The following is a 20165-nucleotide window of genomic DNA, read 5'->3' as shown; positions in this document are numbered from 1 at the left end:
AATGGCTTGGGCACTGAACTTGTCTTTGGCCATGTACATTTGAGCGCCTTGAGTGAGGAGCTCCATGTTCGTTTTGTGTGGGTGCTGAAGCTGCTTGATTCCATCAAACTGGGCTCAATGGGCATGGGACCGGAAGTGACCCAACAGGGGTTCCTAGATAGCTGCCAGGACAGCTGATGGCATGTGAAGTTCATGAGGCAGGTGGAGTTGTTTTGGCACTGGAAGAGCTGGGCTGCTGGTTCGGGCAGTTGCCATTCACCAGCACACTCCCTTCCCTAGGTGTCATATCCAGTTTCAGATATATGTGCTGCCAGAGCACTTGGTTTCCATGGCAGAGGGAAATGGCTTGGGCACTGAACTTGTCTTTGGCCATGGAGATTTTAGCGCCTTGAGTGAGGAGCTCCATGTTCGTTTTGTGTGGGTGCGCAAGCTGCTTGATTCCATCCCACTGGGCTCAATGGGCATGGGACCGGAAGTGACCCAACAGGTTTTCCTAGATAGGTGCCAGGACAGCTGATGGTATGTGAAGTTCATGAGGCAGGTGGAGTTGTTTTGGCAGTGGAAGAGCTGTGCTGCTGCTTCGGGCAGTTGCCATTCACCAACACACTCCCTTCCCTAGGTGTCATATCCACTTTCAGACATATGTGCTGCCAGAGCACTTGGTTTCCATGGCAGAGGGAAATGGCTTGGGCACTGAACTTGTCTTTGGCCGTGGAGTTTTGAGCGCCTTGAGTGAAGAGCTCCATGTTCGTTTTGTGTGGGTGCTGAAGCTGCTTGATTCCATCCCACTGGGCTCAATGGGCATGGGACCGGAAGTGACCCAACAGGGTTTCCTAGATAGCTGCCAGGACAGCTGATGGTATGTGAAGTTCATGAGGCAGGTGGAGTTGTTTTGGCAGTGGAAGAGCTGTGCTGCTGCTTCAGGCAGTTGCCATTCACCAACACATTCCCTTCCCTAGGTGTCATATCCACTTTCAGACATATGTGCTGCCAGAGCACTTGGTTTCCATGGCAGCGGGAAATGTCTTCGGCACTAAACTTGTCTTCCGCCATGTAGGTTTGAGCGCCTTGAGTGAGGAGCTCCATGTTCGTTTTGTGTGGGTGCTCAATGGGCTTGATTCCATCCTACTGGGCTCAATGGGCATGGGACCAGAAGTGACCCAACAGGGTTTCCTGGATAGCTGATAGGACAGCTGATGGTATGTGAAGTTCATGAGGCAGGTGGAGTTGTTTTGGCACTGGAAGAGCTGTGCTGCTGCTTCGGGCAGTTGCCATTCACCAACACACTCCCTTCCCTAGGTGTCATATCCACTTTCAGACATATGTGCTGCCAGAGCACTTGGTTTCCATGGCAGCGGGAAATGGCTTGGGCACTGAACTTGTCTTTGGCTGTGGAGTTTTGAGCGCCTTGAGTGAGGAGCTCCATGTTCGTTTTGTGTGGGTGCTGAAGCTTCTTGATTCCATCCCACTGGGCTCAATGGGCATGGGACCGGAAGTGAGCCAACAGGGTTCCTACATAGCTGCCAGGACAGCTGATGGTATGTGAAGTTCATGAGGCAGGTGGAGTTGTTTTGGCAGTGGAAGAGCTGTGCTGCTGCTTCGGGCAGTTGCCATTCACCAGCACACTCCCTTTCCTAGGTGTCATATCCACTTTCAGACATATGTGCTGCCAGAGCACTTGGTTTCCATGGCAGAGGGAAATGGCTTCCGCAGTGAACTGGTGTTTGGCTGTGGAGTTTTGAGCGCCTTGAGTGAGAAGCTCCATGTTAGTTTTGTGTGGGTGCTTAAGCTGCTTGATTCCATCCCACTGGGCTCAATGGGCATGGGGCCGGAAGTTACCCAACAGGGTTTCCTAGATAGCTGCCAGGACAGCTGATGGTATGTGAAGTTCATGAGGCAGGTGGAGTTGTTTTGGCACTGGAAGAGCTGTGCTGCTGCTTCGGGCAGTTGCCATTCACCACCACACTCCCTTCCCTAGGTGTCATATCCACTTTCAGACATATGTGGTGCCAGAGCACTTGGTTTCCATGGCAGCGGGAAATGGCTTGGGCACTGAACTTGTCTTTGGCCGTGGAGTTTTGAGCGCCTTGAGTGAGGAGCTCCATGTTCGTTTTGTGTGGGTGCTGAAGCTGCTTGATTCCATCCCACTGGGCTCAATGGGCATGGGACCGGAAGTGACCCAACAGGGTTTCCTAGATAGCTGCCAGGACAGCTGATGGTATGTGAAGTTCATGAGGCAGGTGGAGTTGTTTTGGCAGTGGAAGAGCTGTGCTGCTGCTTCGGGCAGTTGCCATTCACCAGCACACTCCCTTCCCTAGGTGTCATATCCACTTTCAGACATATGTGCTGCCAGAGCACTTGGTTTCCATGGCAGCGGGAAATGGCTTGGGCACTGAACTTGTCTTTGGCCGTGGAGTTTTGAGCGCCTTGAGTGAGGAGCTCCATGTTCGTTTTGTGTGGGTGCTGAAGCTGCTTGATTCCATCCCACTGGGCTCAATGGGCATGGGACCGGAAGTGACCCAACAGGGTTTCCTAGATAGCTGCCAGGACAGCGGATGGTATGTGAAGTTCATGAGGCAGGTGGAGTTGTTTTGGCAGTGGAAGAGCTGTGCTGCTACTTCGGGCAGTTGCCGTTCACCAGCACACTACCTTCCCTAGGTGTTATATCCACTTTCAGACATATGTGCTGCCAGAGCACTTGGTTTCCATGGCAGCGGGAAATGGCTTGGGCACTGAACTTGTCTTTGGCCGTGGAGTTCTGAACGCCTTGAGTGAGGAGCTCCATGTTAGTTTTGTGTGGGTGCTGAAGCTGCTTGATTCCATCCCACTGGGCTCAATGGGCATGGGACCGGAAGTGAGCCAACAGGGTTCCTAGATAGCTGCCAGGACAGCTGATGGTATGTGAAGTGCATGAGGCAGGTGGAGTTGTTTTGGCACTGGAAGAGCTGTGCTGCTGCTTCGGGCAGTTGCCATTCACCAGCACACTCCCTTCCCTAGGTGTCATATCCACTTTCAGACATATGTGCTGCCAGAGCACTTGGTTTCCATGGCAGCGGAAAATGGCTTCGGCACTGAACTTGTCTTTGGCCATTGAGTTTTGAGCGCCTTGAGTGAGGAGCTCCATGTTAGATTTGTGTGGGTGCTGAAGCTGCTTGATTCCATCCCACTGGGCTCAATGGGCATGGTACAGGATGTGACTCAACAGGTTTTCCTACATAGATGCCAAGACAGCTGATGGTATGTGAAGTTCATGAGGCAGGTGGAGTTGTTTTGGCACTGGAAGAGCTGTGTTGCTGCTTTGGGCAGTTGCCATTCACCAGCACACTCCCTTCCCTAGGTGTCATATCCACTTTCAGATATATGTGCTGCCAGAGCACTTGGTTTCCATGGCAGCGGGAAATGGCTTGGGCACTGAACTTGTCTTTGGCCGTGGAGTTTTGAGCGCCTTGAGTGAGGAGCTCCATGTTCGTTTTGTGTGGGTGCTGAAGCTGCTTGATTCCATCCCACTGGGCTCAATGGGCATTGGATCGGAAGTGAGCCAACAGGGTTTCCTAGATAGCTGCCAGGACAGCTGATGGTATGTGAAGTTCATGAGGAGGGTGGAGTTGTTTTGGCAGTGGAAGAGCTGTGCTGCTGCTTCGGGCAGTTGCCATTCACCAACACACTCCCTTCCCTAGGTGTCATATCCACTTTCAGACATATGTGCTGCCAGAGCACTTGGTTTCCATGGCAGAGGGAAATGGCTTGGGCACTGAACTTGTCTTTGGCCGTGGAGTTTTGAGCGCCTTGAGTGAGGAGCTCCGTGTTAGATATATGTGGGTGCTCAAGCTGCTTGTTTCCATCCCCCTGGGCTCAATGGGCATGGGACCGGAAGTGACCCAACAGGGTTTCCTAGATAGCTGCCAGGACAGCTGATGGTATGTGAAGTTCATGAGGCAGGTGGAGTTGTTTTGGCAGTGGAAGAGCTGTGCTGCTGCTTCGGGCAGTTGCCATTCACCAACATACTCCCTTCTCTAGGTGTCATATCCACTTTTAGACATATGTGCTGCCAGAGCACTTGGTTTCCATGGCAGCGGGAAATGGCTTGGGCACTGAACTTGTCTTCCGCCATGTAGGTTTGAGCGCCTTGAGTGAGGAGCTCCATGTTCGTTTTGTGTTGGTGCTCAATGGGCTTGATTCCATCCCACTGGGCTCAATGCTCATGGGACCGGAAGTGACCCAACAGGGTTCCTAGATAGCTGCCAGGACAGCTGATGGTATGTGAAGTTCATGAGGCAGGTGGAGTTGTTTTGGCAGTGGAAGAGCTGTGCTGCTGCTTCGGGCAGTTGCCATTGACCACCACACTCCCTTCCCTAGGTGTCATATCCACTTTCAGACATATGTGCTGCCAGAGCACTTGAGTTCCATGGCAGTGGGAAATGGCTTGGGCACTGAACTTGTCTTTGGCCATGTACATTTGAGCGCCTTGAATGAGGAGCTCCATGTTCGTTTTGTGTTGGTGCTGAAGCTGCTTGATTCCATCAAACTGGGCTCAATGGGCATGGGACCGGAAGTGACCCAACAGGGGTTCCTAGATAGCTGCCAGGACAGCTGATGGTATGTGAAGTTCATGAGGCAGGTGGAGTTGTTTTGGCACGGGAAGAGCTGTGCTGCTCTTTCGGGCAGTTGCCATTCACCAACACACTCCCTTCCCTAGGTGTCATATCCACTTTCAGACATATGTGCTGCCAGAGCACTTGGTTTCCATGGCAGCGGGAAATGGCTTGGACACTGAACTTGTCTTTGGCCGTCGAGTTTTGAGCGCCTAGATTGAGGAGCTCCGTGTTAGATATGTGTGGGTGCTCAAGCTGCTTGTTTCCATCCCACTGGGCTCAATGGGCATGGGACCAGAAGTGTCCCAACAGGGTTTCCTAGATAGCTGCCAGGACAGCTGATGGTATGTGAAGTTCATGAGGCAGGTGGAGTTGTTTTGGCACTGGAAGAGCTGTGCTGCTGCTTCGGGCAGTTGCCATTCACCAACACACTAACTTTCCTAGGTGTCATATCCACTTTCAGACATATGTGCTGCCAGAGCACTTGGTTTGCATGGCAGCGGAAAATGGCTTGGGCACTGAACTTGTCTTTGGCCGTGGAGTTTTGAGCGCCTTGAGTGAGGAGCTCCATGTTCGATTTGTGTGGGTGCTGAAGCTGCTTGATTCCATCCCACTGGGCTCAATGGGCATGGAACAGGATGTGACTCAGCAGGTTTTCCTACATAGATGCCAAGACAGCTGATGGTATGTGAAGTTCATGAGGCAAGTGGAGTTGTTTTGGCAGTGGAAGATTTGTGCTGCTGCTTCGGGCAGTTGCCATTCACCAGCATACTCCCTTCCCTAGGTGTCATATCCACTTTCAGACATATGTGCTGCCAGAGCACTTGGTTTCCATGGCAGAGGGAAATGGCTTGGGCACTGAACTTGTCTTTGGCCATGGAGATATTAGCGCCTTGAGTGAGGAGCTCCATGTTCGTTTTGTGTGGGTGCTGAAGCTGCTTGATTCCATCCCACTGGGCTCAATGGGCATGGGACTGGAAGTGAGCCAACAGGGTTTCCTAGATAGCTGCCAGGACAGCGGATGGTATGTGAAGTTCATGAGGCAGGTGGAGTTGTTTTGGCACTGGAAGATTTGTGCTGCTGCTTCGGGCAGTTGCCATTCACCAGCATACTCCCTTCCCTAGGTGTCATATCCACTTTCAGACATATGTGCTGCCAGAGCACTTGGTTTCCATGGCAGAGGGAAATGGCTTGGGCACTGAACTTGTCTTTGGCCGTGGAGTTTTGAGTGACTTGAGTGAGGAGCTCCGTGTTAGATATGTGTGGGTGCGCAAGCTGCTTGTTTCCATCCCCCTGGGCTCAATGGGCATGGGACCGGAAGTGACCCAACAGGGTTCCTAGATAGCTGCCAGGACAGCTGATGGTATGTGAAGTTCATGAGGCAGGTGGAGTTGTTTTGGCAGTGGAAGAGCTGTGCTGCTGCTTCGGGCAGTTGCCATTCACCAGCACACTCCCTTCCCTAGGTGTCATATCCACTTTCAGACATATGTGCTGCCAGAGCACTTGGTTTCCATGGCAGAGGGAAATGGCTTGGGCACTGAACTTGTCTTTGGCCGTTGAGTTTTGAGCGCCTTGAGTGAGGAGCTCCATGTTCGTTTTGTGTGGGTGCTGAAGCTGCTTGATTCCATCCCACTGGGCTCAATGGGCATGGTACAGGATGTGACTCAACAGGTTTTCCTACATAGCTGCCAAGACAGCTGATGGTATGTGAAGTTCATGAGGCAGGTGGAGTTGTTTTGGCACTGGAAGAGTTGTGCTGCTGCTTTGGGCAATTGCCATTCACCAGCACACTCCCTTCCCTAGGTGTCATATCCACTTTCAGATATATGTGCTGCCAGAGCACTTGGTTTCCATGGCAGCGGGAAATGGCTTGGACACTGAACTTGTCTTTGGCGGTGGAGATTTTAGCGCCTTGAGTGAGGAGCTCCATGTTCGTTTTGTGTGGGTGCTGAAGCTGCTTGATTCCATCCCACTGGGCTCAATGGGCATTGGATCGGAAGTGAGCCAACATTGTTTCCTAGATAGCTGCCAGGACAGCGGATGGTATGTGAAGTTCATGAGGCAGGTGGAGTTGTTTTGGCAGTGGAAGAGCTGTGCTGCTGCTTCAGGCAGTTGCCATTCACCAACACACTACCTTCTCTAGGTGTCATATCCACTTTCAGACATATGTGCTGCCAGAGCACTTGGTTTCCATGGCAGCGGGAAATGGCTTGGGCACTGAACTTGTCTTCCGCCATGTAGGTTTGAGCGCCTTGAGTGAGGAGCTCCATGTTCGTTTTGTGTGGGTGCTGAAGCTGCTTGATTCCATCCCACTGGGCTCAATGCTCATGGGACCGGAAGTGAGCCAACAGGGTTCCTAGATAGCTGCCAGGACAGCTGATGGTATGTGAAGTTCATGAGGCAGTTGGAGTTGTTTTGGCAGTGTAAGAGCTGTGCTGCTGCTTCGGGAAGTTGCCATTCACCAACACACTCCCTTCCCTAGGTGTCATATCCACTTTCAGACATATGTGCTGCCAGAGCACTTGAGTTCCATGGCAGCGGGAAATGGCTTGGGCACTGAACTTGTCTTTGGCCATGTACATTTGAGCGCCTTGAATGAGGAGCTCCATGTTCGTTTTGTGTGGGTGCTGAAGCTGCTTGATTCCATCAAACTGGGCTCAATGGGCATGGGACCGGAAGTGACCCAACAGGGGTTCCTAGATAGCTGCCAGGACAGCTGATGGCACGTGAAGTTCATGAGGCAGGTGGAGTTGTTTTGGCACGGGAAGAGCTGTGCTGCTGCTTCGGGCAGCTGCCATTCACCAACACACTCCCTTCCCTAGGTGTCATATCCACTTTCAGACATATGTGCTGCCAGAGCACTTGGTTTCCATGGCAGCGGGAAATGGCTTGGACACTGAACTTGTCTTTGGCCGTGGAGTTTTGAGCGCCTAGAGTGAGGAGCTCCGTGTTAGATATGGGTGGGTGCTGAAGCTGCTTGTTTCCATCCCACTGGGCTCAATGGGCATGGGACCAGAAGTGTCCCAACAGGGTTTCCTAGATAGCTGCCAGGACAGCTGATGGTATGTGAAGTTCATGAGGCAGGTGGAGTTGTTTTGGCACTGGAAGAGCTGTGCTGCTGCTTCGGGCAGTTGCCATTCACCAACACACTAACTTTCCTAGGTGTCATATCCACTTTCAGACATATGTGCTGCCAGAGCACTTGGTTTGCATGGCAGCGGAAAATGGCTTGGGCACTGAACTTGTCTTTGGCCGTGGAGTTTTGAGCGCCTTGAGTGAGGAGCTCCATGTTCGATTTGTGTGGGTGCTGAAGCTGCTTGATTCCATCCCACTGGGCTCAATGGGCATGGGAATGGAAGTGAGCCAACAGGGTTTCCTAGATAGATGCCAGGACAGCTGATGGTATGTGAAGTTCATGAGGCAGGTGGAGTTGTTTTGACACTGGAAGAGCTGTGCTGCTGCTTCGGGAAGTTGCCATTCACCAACACACTCCCTTCCCTAGGTGCCATATCCACTTTCAGACATATGTGGTGCCAGAGCACTTGAGTTCCATGGCAGCGGGAAATGGCTTGGGCACTGAACTTGTCTTTGGCCATGTACATTTGAGCGCCTTGAATGAGGAGCTCCATGTTCGTTTTGTGTGGGTGCTGAAGCTGCTTGATTCCATCAAACTGGGCTCAATGGGCATGGGACCGGAAGTGACCCAACAGGGGTTCCTAGATAGCTGCCAGGACAGCTGATGGCATGTGAAGTTCATGAGGCAGGTGGAGTTGTTTTGGCACTGGAAGAGCTGTGCTGCTGCTTCGGGCAGTTGCCATTCACCAGCACACTCCCTTCCCTAGGTGTCATATCCAGTTTCAGATATATGTGCTGCCAGAGCACTTGATTTCCATGGCAGAGGGAAATGGCTTGGGCACTGACTTGTCTTTGGCCATGGAGATTTTAGCGCCTTGAGTGAGGAGCTCCATGTTCGTTTTGTGTGGGTGCTGAAGCTGCTTGATTCCATCAAACTGGGCTCAATGGGCATTGGATCGGAAGTGAGCCAACATTGTTTCCTAGATAGCTGCCAGGACAGCTGATGGTATGTGAAGTTCATGAGGCAGGTGGAGTTGTTTTGGCAGTGGAAGAGCTGTGCTGCTGCTTCAGGCAGTTGCCATTCACCAACACACTACCTTCTCTAGGTGTCATATCCACTTTCAGACATATGTGCTGCCAGAGCACTTGGTTTCCATGGCAGCGGGAAATGGCTTGGGCACTGAACTTGTCTTTGGCCGTTGAGTTTTGAGCACCTTGAGTGAGGAGCTCCATGTTCGTTTTGTGTGGGTGCTCAATGGGCTTGATTCCATCCCACTGGGCTCAATGCTCATGGGACCGGAAGTGACCCAACAGGGTTCCTAGATAGCTGCCAGGACAGCTGATGGTATGTGAAGTTCATGAGGCAGGTGGAGTTGTTTTGGCAGTGGAAGAGCTATGCTGCTGCTTCAGGCAGTTGCCATTCACCAACACACTCCCTTCCCTAGGTGCCATATCCACTTTCAGACATATGTGGTGCCAGAGCACTTGAGTTCCATGGCAGCGGGAAATGGCTTGGGCACTGAACTTGTCTTTGGCCATGTACATTTGAGCGCCTTGAGTGAGGAGCTCCATGTTCGTTTTGTGTGGGTGCTGAAGCTGCTTGATTCCATCAAACTGGGCTCAATGGGCATGGGACCGGAAGTGACCCAACAGGGGTTCCTAGATAGCTGCCAGGACAGCTGATGGCATGTGAAGTTCATGAGGCAGGTGGAGTTGTTTTGGCACTGGAAGAGCTGGGCTGCTGGTTCGGGCAGTTGCCATTCACCAGCACACTCCCTTCCCTAGGTGTCATATCCAGTTTCAGATATATGTGCTGCCAGAGCACTTGGTTTCCATGGCAGAGGGAAATGGCTTGGGCACTGAACTTGTCTTTGGCCATGGAGATTTTAGCGCCTTGAGTGAGGAGCTCCATGTTCGTTTTGTGTGGGTGCGCAAGCTGCTTGATTCCATCCCACTGGGCTCAATGGGCATGGGACCGGAAGTGACCCAACAGGTTTTCCTAGATAGGTGCCAGGACAGCTGATGGTATGTGAAGTTCATGAGGCAGGTGGAGTTGTTTTGGCAGTGGAAGAGCTGTGCTGCTGCTTCGGGCAGTTGCCATTCACCAACACACTCCCTTCCCTAGGTGTCATATCCACTTTCAGACATATGTGCTGCCAGAGCACTTGGTTTCCATGGCAGAGGGAAATGGCTTGGGCACTGAACTTGTCTTTGGCCGTGGAGTTTTGAGCGCCTTGAGTGAAGAGCTCCATGTTCGTTTTGTGTGGGTGCTGAAGCTGCTTGATTCCATCCCACTGGGCTCAATGGGCATGGGACCGGAAGTGACCCAACAGGGTTTCCTAGATAGCTGCCAGGACAGCTGATGGTATGTGAAGTTCATGAGGCAGGTGGAGTTGTTTTGGCAGTGGAAGAGCTGTGCTGCTGCTTCAGGCAGTTGCCATTCACCAACACATTCCCTTCCCTAGGTGTCATATCCACTTTCAGACATATGTGCTGCCAGAGCACTTGGTTTCCATGGCAGCGGGAAATGTCTTCGGCACTAAACTTGTCTTCCGCCATGTAGGTTTGAGCGCCTTGAGTGAGGAGCTCCATGTTCGTTTTGTGTGGGTGCTCAATGGGCTTGATTCCATCCTACTGGGCTCAATGGGCATGGGACCAGAAGTGACCCAACAGGGTTTCCTGGATAGCTGATAGGACAGCTGATGGTATGTGAAGTTCATGAGGCAGGTGGAGTTGTTTTGGCACTGGAAGAGCTGTGCTGCTGCTTCGGGCAGTTGCCATTCACCAACACACTCCCTTCCCTAGGTGTCATATCCACTTTCAGACATATGTGCTGCCAGAGCACTTGGTTTCCATGGCAGCGGGAAATGGCTTGGGCACTGAACTTGTCTTTGGCTGTGGAGTTTTGAGCGCCTTGAGTGAGGAGCTCCATGTTAGTTTTGTGTGGGTGCTGAAGCTTCTTGATTCCATCCCACTGGGCTCAATGGGCATGGGACCGGAAGTGAGCCAACAGGGTTCCTACATAGCTGCCAGGACAGCTGATGGTATGTGAAGTTCATGAGGCAGGTGGAGTTGTTTTGGCACTGGAAGAGCTGTGCTGCTGCTTCGGGCAGTTGCCATTCACCAGCACACTCCCTTTCCTAGGTGTCATATCCACTTTCAGACATATGTGCTGCCAGAGCACTTGGTTTCCATGGCAGAGGGAAATGGCTTCCGCAGTGAACTGGTGTTTGGCTGTGGAGTTTTGAGCGCCTTGAGTGAGAAGCTCCATGTTAGTTTTGTGTGGGTGCTTAAGCTGCTTGATTCCATCCCACTGGGCTCAATGGGCATGGGGCCGGAAGTTACCCAACAGGGTTTCCTAGATAGCTGCCAGGACAGCTGATGGTATGTGAAGTTCATGAGGCAGGTGGAGTTGTTTTGGCACTGGAAGAGCTGTGCTGCTGCTTCGGGCAGTTGCCATTCACCACCACACTCCCTTCCCTAGGTGTCATATCCACTTTCAGACATATGTGGTGCCAGAGCACTTGGTTTCCATGGCAGCGGGAAATGGCTTGGGCACTGAACTTGTCTTTGGCCGTGGAGTTTTGAGCGCCTTGAGTGAGGAGCTCCATGTTCGTTTTGTGTGGGTGCTGAAGCTGCTTGATTCCATCCCACTGGGCTCAATGGGCATGGGACAGGATGTGACTCAACAGGTTTTCCTACATAGCTGCCAGGACAGCTGATGGTATGTGAAGTTCATGAGGCAGGTGGAGTTGTTTTGACACTGGAAGAGCTGTGCTGCTGCTTCGGGCAGTTGCCATTCACCAACACACTCCTTTCCCTAGGTGTCATATCCACTTTCAGACATATGTGCTGCCAGAGCACTTGGTTTCCATGGCAGAGGGAAATGGCTTGGGCACTGAACTTGTCTTTGGCCGTGGAGTTTTGAGCGCCTTGAGTGAGGAGCTCCATGTTCGTTTTGTGTGGGTGCTGAAGCTGCTTGATTCCATCCCACTGGGCTCAATGGGCATGGGACCGGAAGTTACCCAACAGGGTTTCCTAGATAGCTGCCAGGACAGCTGATGGTATGTGAAGTTCATGAGGCAGGTGGAGTTGTTTTGGCAGTGGAAGAGCTGTGATGCTGCTTTGGGCAGTTGCCATTCACCAACACACTCCCTTCCCTAGGTGTCATATCCACTTTCAGACATATGTGCTGCCAGAGCACTTGGTTTCCATGGCAGCGGGAAATGGCTTGGGCACTGAACTTGTCTTTGGCCGTGGAGTTTTGAGCGCCTTGAGTGAGGAGCTCCATGTTCGTTTTGTGTGGGTGCTCAAGCTGCTTGATTCCATCCCACTGGGCTCAATGGGCATGGGACCGGAAGTTACCCAACAGGGTTTCCTAGATAGCTGCCAAGACAGCTGATGGTATGTGAAGTTCATGAGGCAGGTGGAGTTGTTTTGGCACTGGAAGAGCTGTGCTGCTGCTTTGGGCAGTTGCCATTCACCAGCACACTCCCTTCCCTAGGTGTCATATCCACTTTCAGATATATGTGCTGCCAGAGCACTTGGTTTCCATGGCAGAGGGAAATGGCTTGGGCACTGAACTTGTCTTTGGCCATGGAGATTTTAGCGCCTTGAGTGAGGAGCTCCATGTTCGTTTTGTGTGGGTGCTCAATGGGCTTGATTCCATCCCACTGGGCTCAATGGGCATGGGATCGGAAGTGAGCGAACAGGGTTTCCTAGATAGCTGCCAGGACAGCTGATGGTATGTGAAGGTCATGAGGCAGGTGGAGTTGTTTTGGCAGTGGAAGAGCTGTGCTGCTGCTTCAGGCAGTTGCCATTCACCAACACACTCCCTTCCCTAGGTGTCATATCCACTTTCAGACATATGTGCTGCCAGAGCACTTGGTTTCCATGGCAGCGGGAAATGGCTTGGGCACTGAACTTGTCTTCCGCCATGTAGGTTTGAGCGCCTTGAGTGAGGAGCTCCATGTTCGTTTTGTGTGGGTGCTGAAGCTGCTTGATTCCATCCCACTGGGCTCAAACGGCATGGGACCGGAAGTGACCCAACATGGGTTCCTAGATAGCTGCCAGGACAGCTGATGGTATGTGAAGTTCATGAGGCAGGTGGAGTTGTTTTGGCAGTGGAAGAGCTGTGCTGCTGCTTCGGGCAGTTGCCATTCACCAACGCACTCCCTTCCCTAGGTGTCATATCCACTTTCAGACATATGTGCTGCCAGAGCACTTGGTTTCCATGGCAGAGGGAAATGGCTTGGGCACTGAACTTGTCTTTGGCCGTGGAGTTTTGAGCCCCTTGAGTGAGGAGCTCCATGTTCGTTTTGTGTGGGTGCTGAAGCTGCTTGATTCCATCCCACTGGGCTCAATGGGCATGGGACCGGAAGTGACCCAACAGGGGTTCCTAGATAGCTGCCAGGACAGCTGATGGTATGTCAAGTTCATGAGGCAGGTGGAGTTGTTTTGGCACTGGAAGAGCTCTGCTGCTGCTTCGGGCAGTTGCCATTCACCACCACACTCCTTTCCCTAGGTGTCATATCCAATTTCAGATATATGTGCTGCCAGAGCTCTTAGTTTCCATGGCAGCGGGAAATGGTTTGGGCACTGAACTTGTCTTTGGCCATGGAGATTTTAGCGCCATGAGTGAGGAGCTCCATGTTCGTTTTGTGTCCGTGCTGAAGCTGCTTGATTCCATCCCACTGGGCTCAATGGGCATGGGACCGGAAGTGACCCAACAGTGTTTCCCAGATATCTGCCAGGACAGCTGATGGTATGTGAAGTTCATGAGGCAGGTGGAGTTGTTTTGACACTTGAAGAGCTGTGCTGCTACTCCAGGCAGTTGCCATTCACCAGCACACTCCCTTCCCTAGGTGTCATATCCACTTTCAGACATATGTGCTGCCAGAGCACTTGGTTTCCATGGCAGCGGGAAATGGCTTGGGCACTGAACTTGTCTTTGGCCGTGCAGTTTTGAATGCCTTGAGTGAAGAGCTCCATGTTCGTTTTGTGTGGGTGCTGAAGCTTCTTGATTCCATCCCACTGGGCTCAATGGGCATGGGACTGGAAGTGAACCAACAGGGGTTCCTAGATAGCTGCCAGGACAGCTGATGGTATGTGAAGTTCATGAGGCAGGTGGAGTTGTTTTGGCAGTGTAAGAGCTGTGCTGCTGCTTCGGGAAGTTGCCATTCACCAACACACTCCCTTCCCTAGGTGTCATATCCACTTTCAGACATATGTGCTGCCAGAGCACTTGGTTTCCATGGCAGCGGGAAATGGCTTGGGCACTGAACTTGTCTTTGGCCGTGGAGTTTTGAGCGCCTTGAATGAGGAGCTCCATGTTCGTTTTGTGTGGGTGCTGAAGCTGCTTGATTCCATCCCACTGGGCTCAATGGGCATGGGACAGGATGTGACTCAACAGGTTTTCCTACATAGCTGCCAGGACAGCTGATGGTATGTGAAGTTCATGAGGCAGGTGGAGTTGTTTTGACACTGGAAGAGCTGTGCTGCTGCTTCGGGCAGTTGCCATTCACCAACACACTCCTTTCCCTAGGTGTCATATCCACTTTCAGACATATGTGCTGCCAGAGCACTTGGTTTCCATGGCAGAGGGAAATGGCTTGGGCACTGAACTTGTCTTTGGCCGTGGAGTTTTGAGCGCCTTGAGTGAGGAGCTCCATGTTCGTTTTGTGTGGGTGCTCAAGCTGCTTGATTCCATCCCACTGGGCTCAATGGGCATGGGACCGGAAGTTACCCAACAGGGGTTCCTAGATAGCTGCCAGGACAGCTGATGGTATGTGAAGTTCATGAGGCAGGTGGAGTTGTTTTGGCAGTGGAAGAGCTGTGATGCTGCTTTGGGCAGTTGTCATTCACCAACACACTCCCTTCCCTAGGTGTCATATCCACTTTCAGATATATGTGCTGCCAGAGCACTTGGTTTCCATGGCAGAGGGAAATGGCTTGGGCACTGAACTTGTCTTTGGCCATGGAGATTTTAGCGCCTTGAGTGAGGAGCTCCATGTTCATTTTGTGTGGGTGCTCAATGGGCTTGATTCCATCCCACTGGGCTCAATGGGCATGGGATCGGAAGTGACCCAACAGGGTTTCCTAGATAGCTGCCAGGACAGCTGATGGTATGTGAAGTTCATGAGGCAGGTGGAGTTGTTTTGGCAGTGGAAGATTTGTGCTGCTGCTTCAGGCAGTTGCCATTCACCAACACACTCCCTTCCCTAGGTGTCATATCCACTTTCAGACATATGTGCTGCCAGAGCACTTGGTTTCCATGGCAGCGGGAAATGGCTTGGGCACTGAACTTGTCTTCCGCCATGTAGGTTTGAGCGCCTTGAGTGAGGAGCTCCATGTTCGTTTTGTGTGGGTGCTCAAGCTGCTTGATTCCATCCCACTGGGCTCAAAGGGCATGGGACCGGAAGTGACCCAACAGGGGTTCCTAGATAGCTGCCAGGACAGCTGATGGTATGTGAAGGTCATGAGGCAGGTGGAGTTGTTTTGGCAGTGGAAGAGCTGTGCTGCTGCTTCGGGCAGTTGCCATTCACCAACGCACTCCCTTCCCTAGGTGTCATATCCACTTTCAGACATATGTGGTGCCAGAGCACTTGGTTTCCATGGCAGAGGGAAATGGCTTGGGCACTGAACTTGTCTTTGGCCGTGGAGTTTGGAGCGCCTTGAGTGAGGAGCTCCATGTTAGATTTGTGTGTTTGCTGAAGCTGCTTGATTCCATCCCACTGGGCTCAATGGGCATGGGACCGGAAGTGACCCAACAGGGGTTCCTAGATTGCTGCCAGGACAGCTGATGGTATGTCAAGTTCATGAGGCAGGTGGAGTTGTTTTGGCAGTGGAAGAGCTGTGCTGCTGCTTCGGGCAGTTGCCATTCACCACCACACTCCATTCCCTAGGTGTCATATCCAATTTCAGATATATGTGCTGCCAGAGCTCTTAGTTTCCATGGCAGCGGGGAATGGTTTGGGCACTGAACTTGTCTTTGGCCATGGAGATTTTAGCGCCATGAGTGAGGAGCTCCATGTTCGTTTTGTGTGGGTGCTCAAGCTGCTTGATTCCATCCCACTGGGCTCAATGGGCATGGGACCGGAAATGAGCCAACAGGGTTTCCCAGATATCTGCCAGGACAGCTAATGGTATGTGAAGTTCATGAGGCAGGTGGAGTTGTTTTGACACTTGAAGAGCTGTGCTGCTACTCCAGGCAGTTGCCATTCACCAGCACACTCCCTTCCCTAGGTGTCATATCCACTTTCAGACATATGTGCTGCCAGAGCACTTGGTTTCCATGGCAGCGGGAAATGGCTTGGGCACTGAACTTGTCTTTGGCCGTGGAGTTTTGAATGCCTTGAGTGAGGAGCTCCATGTTCGTTTTGTGTGGGTGCTGAAGCTTCTTGATTCCATCCCACTGGGCTCAATGGGCATGGGACCGGAAGTGACCCAACAGGGGTTCCTAGATAGCTGCCAGGACAGCTGATGGTATGTCAAGTTCATGAGGCAGGTGGAGTTGTTTTGGCACTGGAAGAGCTGTGCTGCTGCTTCGGGCAGTTGCCATTCACCAACACACTCCCTTCCCTAGGTGTCATATCCACTTTCAGACATATGTGCTGCCAGAGCACTTGGTTTCCATGGCAGCGGGAAATGTCTTCGGCACTGAACTTGTCTTTGGCCGTGGAGTTTTGAGCGCCTTGAGTGAGGAGCTCCATGTTCATTTTGTGTGGGTGCTGAAGCTGCTTGATTCCATCCCACTGGGCTCAATGGGCATGGGACCGGAAGTGACAAAACAGGGTTTCCAAGATAGCTGCCAGGACAGCTGATGGTATGTGAAGTTCATGAGGCAGGTGGAGTTGTTTTGGCACTGGAAGAGCTGTGCTGCTGCTTCAGGCAGTTGCCATTCACCAACATACTCCCTTCCCTAGGTGTCATATCCACTTTCAGACATATGTGCTGCCAGAGCACTTGGTTTCCATGGCAGCGGGAAATGGCTTGGGCACTGAACTTGTCTTCCGCCATGTAGGTTTGAGCGCCTTGAGTGAGGAGCTCCATGTTCGTTTTGTGTGGGTGCTGAAGCTGCTTAATTCCATCCCACTGGGCTCAAAGGGCATGGGACCGGAAGTGACCCAACATGGGTTCCTAGATAGCTGCCAGGACAGCTGATGGTATGTGAAGTTCATGAGGCAGGTGGAGTTGTTTTGGCACTGGAAGAGCTGTGCTGCTGCTTCGGGCAGTTGTCATTCACCACCACACTCCCTTCCCTAGGTGTCATATCCACTTTCAGACATATGTGCTGCCAGAGCACTTGGTTTCCATGGCAGCGGGAAATGGCTTGGGCACTGAACTTGTCTTTGGCCGTGGAGTTTTCAACGCCTTGAGTGAAGAGCTGCATTTCGTTTTGTGTGGGTGCTGAAGCTTCTTGATTCCATCCCACTGGGCTCAATGGGCATGGGACCGGAAGTGACCCAACAGGGGTTCCTAGATAGCTGCCAGGACAGCTGATGGTATGTGAAGTTCATGAGGCAGGTGGAGTTGTTTTGGCACTGGAAGAGCTGTGCTGCTGCTTCGGGCAGTTGCCATTCACCAGCACACTCCCTTCCCTAGGTTTATTATCCACTTTCAGACATATGTGCTGCCAGAGCACTTGGTTTCCATGGCAGCGGGAAATGGCTTGGGCACTGAACTTGTCTTTGGCCATGTACATTTGAGCGCCTTGAGTGAGGAGCTCCATGTTCGTTTTGTGTGGGTGCGCAAGCTGCTTGATTCCATCCCACTGGGCTCAATGGGCATGGGACCGGAAGTTACCCAACAGGGGTTCCTAGATAGCTGCCAGGACAGCTGATGGTATGTGAAGTTCATGAGGCAGGTGGAGTTGTTTGGCAGTGGAAGAGCTGTGTTGCTGCTTCGGGCAGTTGCCATTCACCAGCACACTCCCTTCACTAGGTGTCATATCCACTTTCAGACATATGTGCTGCCAGAGCACTTGGTTTCCATGGCAGCGGGAAATGGCTTGGGCACTGAACTTGTCTTTGGCCGTGGAGTTTTGAGCGCCTTGAGTGAGGAGCTCCATGTTCGTTTTGTGTGGGTGCTGAAGCTGCTTGATTCCATCCCACTGGGCTCAATGGGCATGGGACCGGAAGTGACCCAACAGGGTTTCCTAGATAGCTGCCAGGACAGCTGATGGTATGTGAAGTTCATGAGGCAGGTGGAGTTGTTTTAGCATTGGAAGAGCCGTGCTGTTTCTTCAGGCAGTTGCCATTCACCAACACACTCCCTTCCCTAGGTGTCATATCAACTTTCAGACATATGTGCTGCCAGAGCACTTGGTTTCCATGGCAACAGGAAATGGCTTGGGCACTGAACTTGTCTTCCGCCATGTACGTTTGAGCGCCTTGAGTGAGGAGCTCCATGTTCGTTTTGTGTGGGTGCTCAGCTGCTTGATTCCATCCCACTGGGCTCAATGGGCATGGGACCCGAAGTGAGCCAACAGTGTTTCCTAGATAGCTGCCAGGACAGCTGATGGTATGTGAAGTTCATGAGGCAGGTGGAGTTGTTTTGGCAGTGGAAGAGCTGTGCTGCTGCTTCGGGCAGTTGCCATTCACCAGCACACTCCCTTCCCTAGGTGTCATTTCCACTGATAGAAAAATGTGCTGCCAGAGCACTTGGTTTCCATGGCAGCGGGAAATGGCTTGGGCAGCTAACTTGTCTTTGGCCGTGGAGTTTTGAGCGCCTTGAGTGAGGATCTCCATGTTCGTTTTGTGTGGGTGCTGAAGCTGCTTGATTCCATCCCACTGGGCTCAATGGGCATGGGACCCGAAGTGACCCAACAGCGGTTCCTAGATAGCTGCCAGGACAGCTGATGGTATGTGAAGTTCATGAGGCAGGTGGAGTTGTTTTGGCACTGGAAGAGCTGTGCTGCTGCTTCGGGCAGTTGCCATTCACCAGCACACTCCCTTCCCTAGGTGTCATATCCACTTTCAGACATATGTGCTGCCAGAGCACTTGGTTTCCATGGCAGCGGGAAATGACTTGGGCACTGAACTTGTCTTTGGCCATGTACATTTGAGCGCCTTGAGTGAGGAGCTCCATGTTCGTTTTGTGTGGGTGCTCAAGCTGCATGATTCCATCCCACTGGGCTCAATGGGCATGGGACCGGAAGTGACCCAACAGGGTTTCCTAGATAGCTGCCAGGACAGCTGATGGTATGTGAAGTTCATGAGGCAGGTGGAGTTGTTTTGGCAGTGGAAGAGCTGTGCTGCTGCTTCGGGCAGTTGCCATTCACCAGCACACTCCCTTCCCTAGGTGTCATATCCATTTTCAGACATATGTGCTGCCAGAGCACTTGGTTTCCATGGCAGCGGGAAATGGCTTGGGCACTGAACTTGTCTTTGGCCGTGGAGTTTTGAGCGCCTTGAGTGAGGAGCTCAATGTTCGTTTTGTGTGGGTGCTGAAGCTGCTTGATTCCATCCCACTGGGCTCAAAGGGCATGGGACCAGAAGTGACCCAACAGGGTTTCCTAGATAGTTGCCAGGACAGCTGATGGCATATCATGTTCATGAGGCAGGTGGAGTTGTTTTGGCAGTGAAAGAGCTCTGCTGCTGCTTCGGGCAGTTGCCATTCACCACCACACTCCCTTCCCTAGGTGTCATATCCATTTTCAGACATATGTGCTGCCAGAGCACTTGGTTTCCATGGCAGCGGGAAATGGCTTGGGCACTGAACTTGTCTTTGGCCGTGGAGTTTTGAGCGCCTTGAGTGAGGAGCTCCATGTTCGTTTTGTGTGTTGCTCAAGCTGCTTGATTCCATCCCACTGGGCTCAATGGGCATGGGACCGGTAGTGACCCAACAGGGTTTCCTAGATAGCTGCCATGACAGCTGATGGTATGTGAAGTTCATGAGGCAGGTGGAGTTGTTTTGGCAGTGGAAGAGCTGTGCTGCTGCTTCGGGCAGTTGCCATTCACCACCACACTCCCTTCCCTAGGTGTCATATCCACTTTCAGACATATGTGCTGCCAGAGCACTTGGTTTCCATGGCAGCGGGAAATGGCTTGGGCACTGAACTTGTCTTTGGCTGTGGAGTTTTGAGCACCTTGAGTGAGGAGCTCCATGTTCGTTTTGTGTGTTGCTCAAGCTGCTTGATTCCATCCCTCTGGGCTCAATGGGCATGGGACCGGGAGTGACCCAACAGGGTTTCCTAGATAGCTGCCAGGACAGCTGATGGTATGTGAAGTTCATGAGGCAGGTGGAGTTGTTTTGGCACTGGAAGAGCTGTGCTGCTGCTTCGGGCAGTTGCCATTCACCAGCACACTCCCTTCCCTAGGTGTCATATCCATTTTCAGACATATGTGCTGCCAGAACACTTGGTTTCCATGGCAGCGGGAAATGGCTTGGGCACTGAACTTGTCTTTGGCTGTGGAGTTTTGAGCGCCTTGAGTGAGGAGCTCCATGTTAGTTTTGTGTGGGTGCTGAAGCTGCTTGATTCCATCCCACTGGGCTCAA

Source organism: Ochotona princeps, chromosome 1 (assembly GCF_030435755.1).
Source record: "Ochotona princeps isolate mOchPri1 chromosome 1, mOchPri1.hap1, whole genome shotgun sequence".
NCBI lineage: Eukaryota > Metazoa > Chordata > Mammalia > Lagomorpha > Ochotonidae > Ochotona > Ochotona princeps.
This window is presented reverse-complemented; position numbering follows the sequence as displayed.